Below are 12772 nucleotides of genomic sequence, written 5' to 3' on the forward strand. Positions count from 1 at the left end.
TTCAGGAAAGGAAATACAACCTGCTGAGTAATAATTTTCTTAGGATGACCATTTTATTGTAGATTCTTAAATGTGTTTACCCAGCCTTTTGAGTTTGAAATTTGATGGCATAACAGCGTCAGCTGAATGAGTCTTCGCAAGCTCATTTCTTCTATAATGATCGTATACATAACGATATGAATCATAGCATTTCGCTAACTGTCAACGAGTAAGTATGAATTTACATGTCATCTATACTATATGTATTTTAAAGCTTAATATAATAGCCCTACGATTTTATAAATGAATATTAATTTAGTTAACCTACTTTAGTTACGGGAAGCACCGCGTCATATACGCATTGTATGTGAACATCTGAAGTGGTTTTGTGGGTGACATACGTCGTGCAGAAACATCATCATGCGGGTAGTTCCTCATCAAGACGTGATATAGAAATAGTTCCGTAGTTTCTTATTTAAATGCGTCTTACTTTCACTCCAACTCCGGAAGACTTGTCTACTCAATCCAGAAGAATTATTTCGGAGCTTTGCTCAACACTCGGAATTCAACAATTCGGTCTCAAAACTTTGACATACAATTATCATATTAAGCAAATTTGAATGAAATTATAATTAAAGAAACAAGGCAGAAATGTCGCAAGGCTGGGAAATTTAAGCCTTTGAAGCACAAGATATAAAATTATTTATGAAGAATTTCAAGCGCACTGTTCAAGTAGCATAATGTGCACCAGCCTTGAATTCAATGTTGTGAAAAACTGTCGCCAAATTACAAACTTATTGTACTAGTCAAATAAGTACACATCGTGGTCACGGCATACCCAAATAATAATATACAACTCAATTCTAACCTCATGGCTAAGACTGCCAAAAATTGAAGAACACCGGTCCGTAATGTTCAAATATTCGATAGATTATTTGGTTTCCCGATTGATTTACCCATGTAGAAACGAGTTTTACGGCTGCGAAACAGCCGGCAGCCCAGAAAGCTGTTTAGGAATGACAAACCTGCACGGTAACACGCACACAAGAAATACAGTCTATACAAGAGAGAAAACTTGTCAGCGACGCACATATAAGTTCAGAATATTTTATTTATTTTATAATGACGATTAATTTCAACCGATGATTGAGATTTTTTCGTGGGAACACGCGTTTTTTGAGTAAATGATCAGCCGTGGGATTGGTGTCTGTATTGCAGAGCAGTGAGGTGGGAGCGTGGAAAGCTCCGTCGAGAAAGCCTTTCATGATGACTTCGCTAGACACAATCTTGCGTAACGATCGACCGAGGAGGCCGTGTTGCGCAGCCAAAGCTCGCGATGAAAGAGTACAACGTTCTGATAATTACGGAGCAAAATGAAACAAAGCGCCTAGTTATGCATGGACTCTGCCTTGCTGCGCGAAGAATGCAAGCATTCCATACTTCCGAGTTCCGGCTGCCGCATCGAAGCAGCTGCTTGGAGAGGAGCTGTGATGGTCTAACAGGTGGTGTTCTGCATAGAAATGTGGTGTGCATAACTTGTGCTAACTGCTAAAAATTCTAGCTAACCAGGTAATTACAAATTATCATGTATATCATGAAGATAAATGAATATGTGATGAGTTGACAATGGACCGATGAAAAATTTTAAGTTGTTCTCAATCCAGTTGTGTCTTCATTAATTTTTTCTTTTTGTCTTGACGCTGAAATTTGAATAATAATATATTTACACTAAAATTGCGGCAGGTTTTATGAGTTTATTAAAAAAAATCAGCGAATGTTAAGTTATTGACAATGCCTCATGATCACGCAATAATTGCTTAACTTAATCCTAGGCGCTCTCCGCCATTGAGCGAACTTCAAGAGACGATGAGAGTGCAAGAATGAGCCTGGGGCTTTTATTGTCCAGTAATCTGCGTTGATGCCAAGGAAATACCGTAAAAAGTAATTATAGTGACGGCAGGCAGCTGTGCATCATTCAGTCTTCCGCAACAGCAGCTATTTGACTTCCTTCGCAAGCGTGACTCTCACGACCGGCGACTTTGATCCAAAATACAGGCAGAGTTACGTCAGTCTTTCCGTCGCACATGTGACGAGTTTACTCTACTTGCCGCACTAAGAAATCATTCGCAGGCATGAGAAACCATTCTTCTGCACCGTAAAACGCTCAATCACTCAGTAAGAGATTGTGTTATACTAAGTACACAAATTTGTAATCGTTAGCAGTGAAGGGACTGCAGCTCTCCATAACTATGATCTTCGCTTCAGCGATACATCGAGGTTCGAACGAAGCATTGAGAATCAGGGTATGTATTGAAGCATCTCTGTAGATAATCCCACTGTTTAGCTCGATACTGTTGCAAAATATTTTTTTTGTGACTAGCTAATGTGATTGTGCAAATGTGATGGGAATGGACTTAGGCCAGCAATAATGTCCCAGTTAAATGCTGGCGGGCAATAATTGTCATTGTCATACAAAAAATGTAGCGCGTGCAAACATAATCTGTAGAAGCAGGTCTGCTGTGTCGAGGCATCACGGTCGGTAATGGCGCACACACGATGAATTTAACTCGGCGTAAATAAAGCAAAATTTGCCAGCTTGCGAAATCATATAGAAAGGTAACGCAACAAGCGAAACGTTGCACGAACTTCTTGCGCAGTAAAATTTAATCAGTAGAATAAAAATTATATTCTTTTATACTGTACCTGCTAATTAATGACCACTAATCTATCCTAATAACTACCGCAGAACTTCTTGATCTGTGAATAACATTTTCACTAATATTAATGAAAAAATTACGTTCCAGTCGTCCGTTTATTTCAATTAATTTTTTATATATATTATATAACTTATTATATAATATATAATAATATATAATAATAAAAATATACTTATATTTAAAGTATATACGTATAAAAATATTTATAAATATAAATATTTAAGATAAATAAATGTAAATATATAGGTATATTTATAAATATAAATATACTTATATTTATATTATATAACTTGTGTACATATAATTAAGCTCCTATTTATTTCTTATTATAATAGCATAGAGTTTCTCTGGGTTCAATTAATCTGTAACGTCTGATAATTCAAGATGTTCTTCTTGGAAATTACGCTCCTTTTTGCGACATTCAGGAAGAGGTTTATGGAGCCCTGAGGCGTTATTTTAAAGCCTGTGATGGGCAAGCAAGTGGTCTTTGCTTGGTTTTATTGGGCCGGAACCGCCTTCAGTGGGACGTGCGTGGTGAAAGCAGCAGTATTTTCACTGGTATTTACATTGCAGGTCGTAAATTGCATCAAGGAAATTGAGAAGTAATCGGAATCAACAGTAAAATCGTTTAATTTTTTTGTCACTAGAGCTGTTTTGAATTTTTTGGTGGAAAAATCGGCATGGAATATGCACTTTCTGGTATTAGATTGAACAAAATAAATTGAACAACGTATTCGATCAGATTGCAAAGAAAATTAATGTGATACCATTTCTTAGAATACCACTCATGATATCATCAAATTATGAAATAATAAACTTCTTGTCAATCAGAACGTTGTACTGAAATGTTGCTTCCATGAAATATATGTTTATCCCAGCAACTTTACAGTGGGATGTTATTATAAGCCATTGTTGATTACTCAATTGTGGTTACTAATTAAGTGATTTTCATCATTAGTAACTGATGGAAGCACGAATTAGAAAGGCGGACTGGTTCTTACGCACTGGCGACAGTCCCCTGCGCAATTTGGAATGATAAGTCGAATTATGGAGTGCGATGCCTCACAGGATGAAGTGTTGATGGGTAATATAATGCATGGGACTATTAGCATCGCGCAGGACGGCAGAGCAAGGCACCTGTGATCGCGTGTTAATACGAGAAAGGGAAAGGAGGCCGCGACGCCGCAGACTGTGGCCCTGAAGTTGCCTTTAAGGACCACAGCAAATACTAGGGATGTGTGCTTAGGCTACTTAGGATCTGGGATAAAAAAAAACCTTGCCACGAGAAAACAATTTCATAGTTTTTTCTTCAGTGATGGAGTGAAACATTATTTCAGAATTCAATGTAGTCTATGAATTTTTCTCAAACGCCATTTGATTACAAGATTTTCAGAAATCTACAGTGGGAATTAGAAGAATAGTAGCTGAAAAAAAACTTCAGTGAAGTTTTTATTGCGAAAGACAAGGAGTTTTATGACAGCAACAACGCAACTGCATGCGTTGCGTTGTTGCTGGCACGTTTTGCCAGTCGCCAATTCTTGAAACTATTGACTGAATCACTCACTTATTTCATTGAATTTTCCCACTAAAATTCACACTTGCACATTTAACTAGGCCCCGTTAAGATGGATATGGTGGTGGCGGTGGAGGTGGATACAGCGGAGATATAGTGACTACGGAAACGATACGATGAAGGTGGTGGTCACGGAGGGTTATCATATATAATCTTATAACCTAGCAACTGTAATGTTTTTATGTGTCTCTGAGGCTCGGCACTATAGCTAACACCAAATATTTACGTTGTTCTGAGGAAATGATATCGGAAATATCAATACAAGGGAGAAAGCATTTTAGGAGGCAAAATGCTACAATGCATTTGTGGTTGCCTTTTCGCATCGCTCTCGAAAAATTTCAAGCCTCTGCAACGTCGGGCTATCTATACTTCATGCGGCCGACCTGCTACTTGTGTTATTGCCAGGTTTCTATATCGGTTGAATCGGGAGTAACTTGCTGAGCAGAGATCTTATCATGCCGGGTTTATCTGCATGCCGGGTATATAGCAGGTCAACACAGTGAATTAACTTGCTATTCATCCTACCAACCTGAAACCTTCCTGGCAACAACGGGAACCTGATCGCATGAAACAATATCTCGCTATTTCGCGCTTCAGCTGGCGTGGCTTCTTTTCATTGAAGTTTATCAATAAATTTTAGTGAGGAAAATCAATCACGGATCTTCGCCGGTTCGCTGATTTCTGGGTACGTTGATTGGCATATTTAAACGGCCCAAGGAACTCGATCAGCAGTTCTATGAGAAAAGTTGGCGTACACTTGAAACAATCAAAAGTTACCAAACAAATACTAAAATAGTACTATCGGTTATTATTAGTAATTCATGTAAATTCCTATCCGCGGATTTCACCTATCGTGGCCCTGGTGTGGAATGGAACAGCCGAGATTACAGCAATCCATTACTGTTGAGGCATTACTGCAATCCATTACTGGTAAATCATTACTGTAATCCACTACTGTTGGGGCATTACCGCAATCCGTTACTGGTGAATCATTACTGCGATCCACTACCGGGGAAAGGATTACTGCAATCCATTACTGGTGAGGGATTACTAGAATTTGAAACAAGAACCAACACCAGGGGCTACGTACGGCTATAAACTAAAAACTGCGTTGTAACACGTCCATGCGACAGTAATTCTTCTCGCTTCGAGTCACCGACATGTGGAACAGCCTTCCTGACAGCATCGTTGACGCTCCGAGTATGAACGCCTTCAAGAACAGACTAGACCAGTGGTTCCCAAACTTTTTCAGGCTGGCGCCCCCTTTGGCTCCCTGGTGAATTTCTAGCGCCCCCCACAGACATAAGCCCCCTTTCCTGAAATCTAGTACGCTGCAATTTTAAAAGAGAAAGGTTAAACACAAATGTGTATTTCACAAATGGAACCCCATTTAGTGAACCAATATGTTTTTCAGCTGTTGTTAACTGTTTCAGCACTAGAAACCTATAACGTCTCGGGCGAATTTACGGCCAGACTCGTGGCCGGTTTCACGACCAATCTCCAAATTCAATTATCAAGTAATATCTCCCAAACTAAAAAACGCAGTTCTGTGAAACTTGGAACATGTATTCATCAGAACCTAACGGTGATGTTTAGCTCGTAATTTTTTTTAATTTCACCTTCGTTTTTGAGTTACGCGTATATTGCGAAACAGGCCGAAATTCGCAGTGATCAAAGAATTTCTTCCAAACTATTGGACAGATCTGAACGAAATTTTGAATATACATTCCTGATTCCAAAACGGTGATTTTTTAGCTTATAATTTTTTTTCAATTTTACCTTCGTTTTCACCGTCATTCTTGATTTCACAAATTACCCGTATCGCCGGGTAATTTGTCACTTAAATTCGCGGCGATCAAGAAATTTCTTCTAAACGACAAGAAAGAATTAAGCGAAACTTTGTATATAATTAACTAACAGGGACGACTGAAATAGGGCTACGGCAGCGCTCCCCGCAGAACATCCACAGCTTGTTGCGGTCTCGAACTCGCAACTCACTGCTACAATTCTGCTGAGCTTAACCGCCCGGCCTCTTCGCCGATTCTGACCAGAAACTGGCGCACAGAGCTGGGATCGAACCCGCGCCTCTCTGCTCCAATTGATCGTGGTACTCTGAACTTTAACCACTGGGCCACACCTAAGTTCATTAGTTTTAGATATTTTCCTTGATCATTGAATTAGGAAATTGGCCGTGAAACCGGCCGCGAGTCCGGCAGTTAATTTGTCTGAGACGTAAACCCAGGAGAGGTTAAAAATGGATCTGGGTGACAAAACCATCGCTGGGAGTCATGTGCTGCACGTGTTGTGTACAAATCGTCAAACGTTCGAACTTCTGACATAGACTTCGGACTACCGCCCCCCCCTACCGTCCTCTTCTTCCTTACCGCCCCCCAAAATCTTTCCACCGCCTCTAGGGGGCGATATTGCCCACTTTTGGAACCACTGGACTAGACGAAGCTATGCAGGAGCATATGTTTAGTCTTGAAATGCCTAGCACCTTACGAGCCTTGCTGTAAGTCCAGCAGCTATCTCAATCAATCGTCAGTTAAGGAAAGACCGGGCTCTAAAGGCCGGATCCATTGTGAATCAAGTCACGAAAAGTACAAGAATTGGCAACAGGCCATGGGCCTATTTATTCAGTGCCAACACTTCTATTCTATTCTAATCCATAACCGGTGAGAGATTGCCGCAATCCATTTACCTTTAATTCATTTTGCCATCAACAAACCATTTTCTGTGATACATTTTCTATTTCAATCAAAGAAAATGACATATTTACGGATAATTACATTTCTTTATGAACGAGTTATTAGTTCCGAATTTCAACTCATGTTCACACCATTGTTTGAACGGATTTTGGTGCGTTTTTCGTTATCATTATTATAAAGGCACAAAACTTCAAAGTTAGCCTGATATCAGCTTCTGTTGTCATCATAAAAAAGGCAGATATAGTTAATCTAATATCAGCTTAAGTTATCATCATTAAAAGGTACAATACATTAACATTATTAAGTTAGCTTAATTTCTTGCTGCTCTGTTTGAAGGGTTCGGGGTTCACGTGGTCAGAGAATTAGTGAGATTGTGGTGTTTCAAGGAATAAATAACTGGACACGAATCGTAAAACTTGTCTTTATTGGAAAACATGAATTTCGTTTGTTTCTGTTTCGATTGTTTTGTGTTTTGTTTTGTTCTCTTAGCCTGAAAAGAAAGAGGAAAAATCAGACATTAATAAGAGATATGCATGTTGGCGGTACTGAGGAAACTTGTATTTTGAATTGTCATTGGTGGTTTCATTGGTAGGAGCAAAATGTGGAAGCTTAACATTCTTATTCAAATCGTTAAATATCTCACAGAAATGTAAACTTTGACTTACAATTTTACCAGCTGCCACTGTAGCCACCACCGCCGCCGCCGCCGCCGCCATAGCCTCCTTTCTTGCCGCCCTGCTTGAAGCCTCCACCACCTTTTTTACCTCCGCCCTTCTTCCCGCCAACTTTCTTGACGCGTACCAGCAGGAGCTTCCCGCCATCGTAGCCGCCACCTTTGCCTTTGCCGCCTCCACCACCAAAGAAAAGACCTCCGCCTCCTCCACCATATCCACCACCACCTCCGTGGCCACCACCTCCACCGTATCCTCCTCCACCTCCGATCCTCCACCTCCGTGACCCCCTCCACCGTATCCTCCTCCACCTCCGTGGCCACCACCGTATCCTCCTCCACCTCCGTGGCCACCACCTCCACTGTATCCTCCTCCACCTCCGTGGCCACCACCTCCACCGTATCCTCCTCCAACTCCGTGGCTAACACCGCCACCATATCCACCACCTCCATGACCATCACCTCCACCATATCCACCACCTCCATCATGACTACCACCACAATATTCACCACTTCCGTGACCACCACCTCCACCGTATCCACCACCTCCGTGACTGCCACTTCCACCGTATCCACCTTCGTGGCTACCCCCTCCTCTGTATCCTCCGCCACCGCCGCCATGACCGCCACCTCCACCGTATCCACCTCCACCTATCCCATGACCGCCACCTTCAAAGCTTCCTCCTCCATATCCACCACCTCCCTTCCCGCCGTGATCCCCACTAACACCTCCACTGTATCCACCACCGCCACCATGATGCCCAACAACTCCATATCCACCTTCATCACTGCCATGGCCACCACCTCCCCCATATCCACCACCAATTGCTCCGTATCCACCGCCACCACCACCTCCTCCTTTGTGATGCATGAAATCATTATCATATCCTCCATCGTCATCAAAATGCCCTCCACCATGACCGCTGAAACCTTTTTCAAAGCCACCACCGACGTGACCTTTTCCACCGCCACCACTGAAGTGACCTTTTCCACCGCCACCACCGAAGTGACCTTTTCCACCACCACTGATGAAGTGACCTTTTCCACCGCCTCCATCAAAGTGACCTTTTCCACCGCCACCGCCGAAGTTACCTTTTCCACCACCACCACCAAAGTGACCTTTTCCACCGCCACCACCAAAGTGACCTTTTCCACCGCCACCGCCGAAGTTACCTTTTCCACCGCCACCACCAAAGTGACTACTGTGGCTTCACGGTAGGCCCTACTGTGGCTTCACGGTAGGCCCCACTGTGGCTTCACGGTAGGCCCCACTGTGGCTTCACGGTAGGCCTACCGTGGCTTCACTTCATCGAACGATTTCAAGAAATATTAACGAAAAAAACAAGTGCGGATCTTCGTAGGGTCGCGGGTTTCTAAAGAAGTCGCTTGGCAGGTTTAAACAGCCCGCGGAACGCGATCGTCAGTAAGAGTGTTGGACACATGCCTCATCTGCACCTCATCTTACAGTAGAGTTCTAAATATTGTATGACTTTGATATTGGCATCGGTGAATTTGCGCTAAACAGATTTTTGTTTAGTATAAACATTATGATATTCTCGAAACATTACCGCAATAATGAACTTAAAACAATACCAGCTGACTAACAATAAAATTAAAACAAAATATCGATTTTTGAAGTTACTCTGCACCATTGTTTTGACTCTTTAATTAAGTTCTTAATCGACTAACTGATATAAATTATTAATTCAAATTTCAATACAATCACCAGCAACTAAGCAGCGATTGCCCTGAGCTCATCGTTGGCATTCTGCCTGCAGAATGGTTAGTTGATACTTGATGTCGCAAAAAGTAACATTTGAGAACGTCTTCGGACGCAGTGAAAGTGGAATAAGAGGATTTAACAAGAAATTTGGCCACTTAGGGTTAGGAAGTAAAAAGCTGCAGTGCCGGCTGACGGCTTGGTTTCATCCATAAGATTTTTCGAGTAAAAAGTTAAAACTCGCATGCAGGCATTCAAAGCTCGGCTGAAGCTCAGACCATGCAGGCCTCAAGCTCCCAGTTTGCAACCAAGTTATTGATATTAATCTTGACAAGTGAGCTGTGCCAAATTACATATAGCATTTCAGTTACGATTCTTCGCAGCAGGGCCTCTTCATCTTGATGGCTAATAAGAAATGTCAAATTTCGGATCTGAATTAATTGTCAAATACTTTCATCTAACAAAAATTTGTAAGTAAACAAATTCTCCATTTGAAAATGACACAGAAAGATTCTTTTATTTCAATGAGAGAAGTTTAACGAACATTTTAAAAACAATTGAAAAGCCTAGACATACTCCTAAAATATTATCAAAATCACGAGACAAAGCTGAATCACAACACAAATCGGTCGCACATGAACTAGATCACTCCAAGAAACGCTTCTCCTTTCTCCTTATGCTCCTCATCATTGTTACTGTCCGCCAGGTTCAATGCTCGCTTTTTTTCTACAAAGTCTCGCTAGTTTCACTCGAGTGTCTCAACGCACCACAGTTTCGTATTTCACATATCGGTCACCATTATAGCCTACACAGACTGCACCACGAGTATCGGTAAACAACGCGGCTCAACACCTGCCGCGACTCACCGTTCTGCAGACCGCCATGTCGGCAGGTTCGGGATGCGCCAGCCACAATGACCAGCAGACCAGTCTGCACGGCGCTCTTATATGAGAACTTTAGCTTGCTCGTCTTCACGCGCAGATTCCTGTTGGAAATATTGAACATTTGCGTTAGCTGAGGGCATGGCTTGATTATATTCACGAATCGTTTTAATTTGTTATATGATATTTGACTATTTACGTCCGACTGAAGCTCTTCTTTACATGTTCCCACTTCGAATTAGAATGTAAAACAATATCACCGCTGTCTCGAAAGGACCCACGTTGTTTCTTTCTGTCTGTCATTAATCATATTGCGAAACAGGAGTGGTATTGCTTGAAGCAAAAGTCCTCGTAAGTTAAACTCGGCTTTCTATCACCCATGAATAGTTAAAATGGATGTGGAGAGTAAAATTTTTGCCTAATTCATGTCGCTTCTATTATTTAGTTTGTAATTTTTTTATAAAAGATAGTTTGACATTTAATCGAGTTGAATCTTTGAATATAGGACACAATTATTACTTAAGTGTTCTATTTAGAATAATTACATACATTTATTTACAAAAATGCTTGAAATGTCAAGCATCACGTTGATCAAGGTATCAAATTTACTCGGCACATACATAATGTATACAAACATTAATTCGCGTACACTCAAGTAAGCGAGAGGATCAATTTGTTACTGCACCGTTCAGCTGCGAAAAGACGAATTTAATGAAATGTAGTTTAAGGCGTTTAGACAACAAAAGCATTCGCAAGGTGCGAAGAGTCGAAGGGTTTGCTGGCCGATGAGTAGAGGCCGCGCGGCGTCGGCCAGAACGCAAGCACAGTTTCCCTCATCACCGGGTTTCTGCGGAAGATCCGCAACAGCTGCTGGACTGACGGCTCAGCCCTTTACTTTTACTTATTGTTGCGGTTGCCTTCTTTTTTCCGAGATATTTCTTAGCTGATTTTCAATCTGGGTCAATCGTAAATTAGATTACGTTTCTGGTTTTATGTTTTAGTATTATGATATTTTTAACTCGGACTGATCGCTTTAATTCGTAATTAAGACCACTATATACTGTATATCGTTTTGATTCCGTGCAAGAAGGTTCCATGAGGATACATCGAATGTGAATGCAAATAATTTAGTTGAAAAAGTAAACAAATAATGTGAAATGCGAATAAAATAATACTTGATCTAGTTTATTTTACTGTCATTCATAACAATTTATTTTAACATATTTAATTTATTGTTAATACAATTATTCGAGGGGTACACAGCCGTGATTAACGTACTCATTTTAACTGTAATCGAGGAACGTTTGTTCTCTTCAACTATAATGCTGTGTGCTCTCATTTAACCAGGCTCATATGTATAACTGAACGTTTTCCAGTAAGCATGCAAGGAGCCAGCATTTATGAGGAATGCGTTTGGACGTTGTAGAATAGGTGTGCGTCTGAGAATCATATTTTTTAAGACATCAATGCAAACGAAATTAATGCATATGGCTGCATAAATTAATACTTTTTCCCCGACAAATAGCCTCATACATTTTTTAAACCAGTTTAAATCCGTAGAGTGCACTCATCAAAGAATTCGAACATTTTCGGGAGTTTTAGCCAACTTTTGGCAATAACCAATGTACAGTTGTATGTATCCCTCGAAAACGAACGGGTGGTCTCATGTATCGTCCACTACATTACCGTGACTGTCAGTGGCGGGAACTGAAATAGAAAATCAACAATTTCGGGCGCATTCCTATTCAGCTCTTTGCATGCATCTCAGACTTTATAGCAAATTTTGCAAAAAAATTAGTTCCTCGGCGCAACCGTTAGAGTATAAATCATTTTAGCATGAAAGGGTTACCAATTTTTTACACCTTTGAATCCTTCGGAAATAATTCCTGCAAATGAAATCTAATGGAAAATACCAGATTGTTTTTTTATATCTTACATGTGTCATTGCATTTTGGGTGTAAATCCCACACTCTCTACTTTCATAGTTTCGCTTAAATTGTTCGGTTTCGGTGCGCCAACCATTCACATCCGAATATCGGCAAAAAAAATTAATTATTCATTATTGTAATTATTGAATTGACTCGAGTGTCAGGACCAATTTCAAACACTTGTTACTTCGACGCCAACTTTGCTTCCATAATCAAGATGTCGAGCGACTTAAGTTGGGAGTGGACAAATGTAGTGGAAGTAATATTATTTAATGCATGTGGTAGAAAAAAAAAGATTTATAAATAAAATTTATCCTGCCACCTGCCGTTTATCCTGCCACCTGAGACAAGCACGCAACCAGACCAGGTCTCAAAGCATCACAGTAGGCGCCGTTGAAATCAATAGGCACCGTGACACTCTCGACAACGTCCTCGTGATACTCGATCTCAACGAGACTGTCACTTGCACTGTGCTGGAGGAACCCACCAGCATCGTCATCCTGCGATGGCCCGACATAATCCGACCGGCGATAGCTGAAGCACTTCTCTACAGATTGGACTCAATCTATCCATCTAATAACTACCTGATTTTCTGT

At 41.0% G+C, this 12772-nt stretch overlaps 1 long non-coding RNA gene across 1 annotated transcript; it reads right to left on the minus strand.

Moving 5' to 3' along the window:
* Positions 1-7384: 7384 nt before the first annotated feature.
* LOC108678417 lies at positions 7385-7878 on the minus strand. Its single transcript, XR_001931320.2, has 2 exons — positions 7643-7878; positions 7385-7467 (listed from the first exon to the last, which is right to left on the minus strand). It is a non-coding gene; the product is annotated as an uncharacterized LOC108678417 (long non-coding RNA).
* Between the last annotated feature and the right edge of the window lie 4894 nt (positions 7879-12772).

Source organism: Hyalella azteca, unplaced genomic scaffold (assembly GCF_000764305.2).
Source record: "Hyalella azteca isolate HAZT.00-mixed unplaced genomic scaffold, Hazt_2.0.2 contig13969, whole genome shotgun sequence".
Taxonomy (NCBI): Eukaryota; Metazoa; Arthropoda; class Malacostraca; order Amphipoda; family Hyalellidae; genus Hyalella; species Hyalella azteca.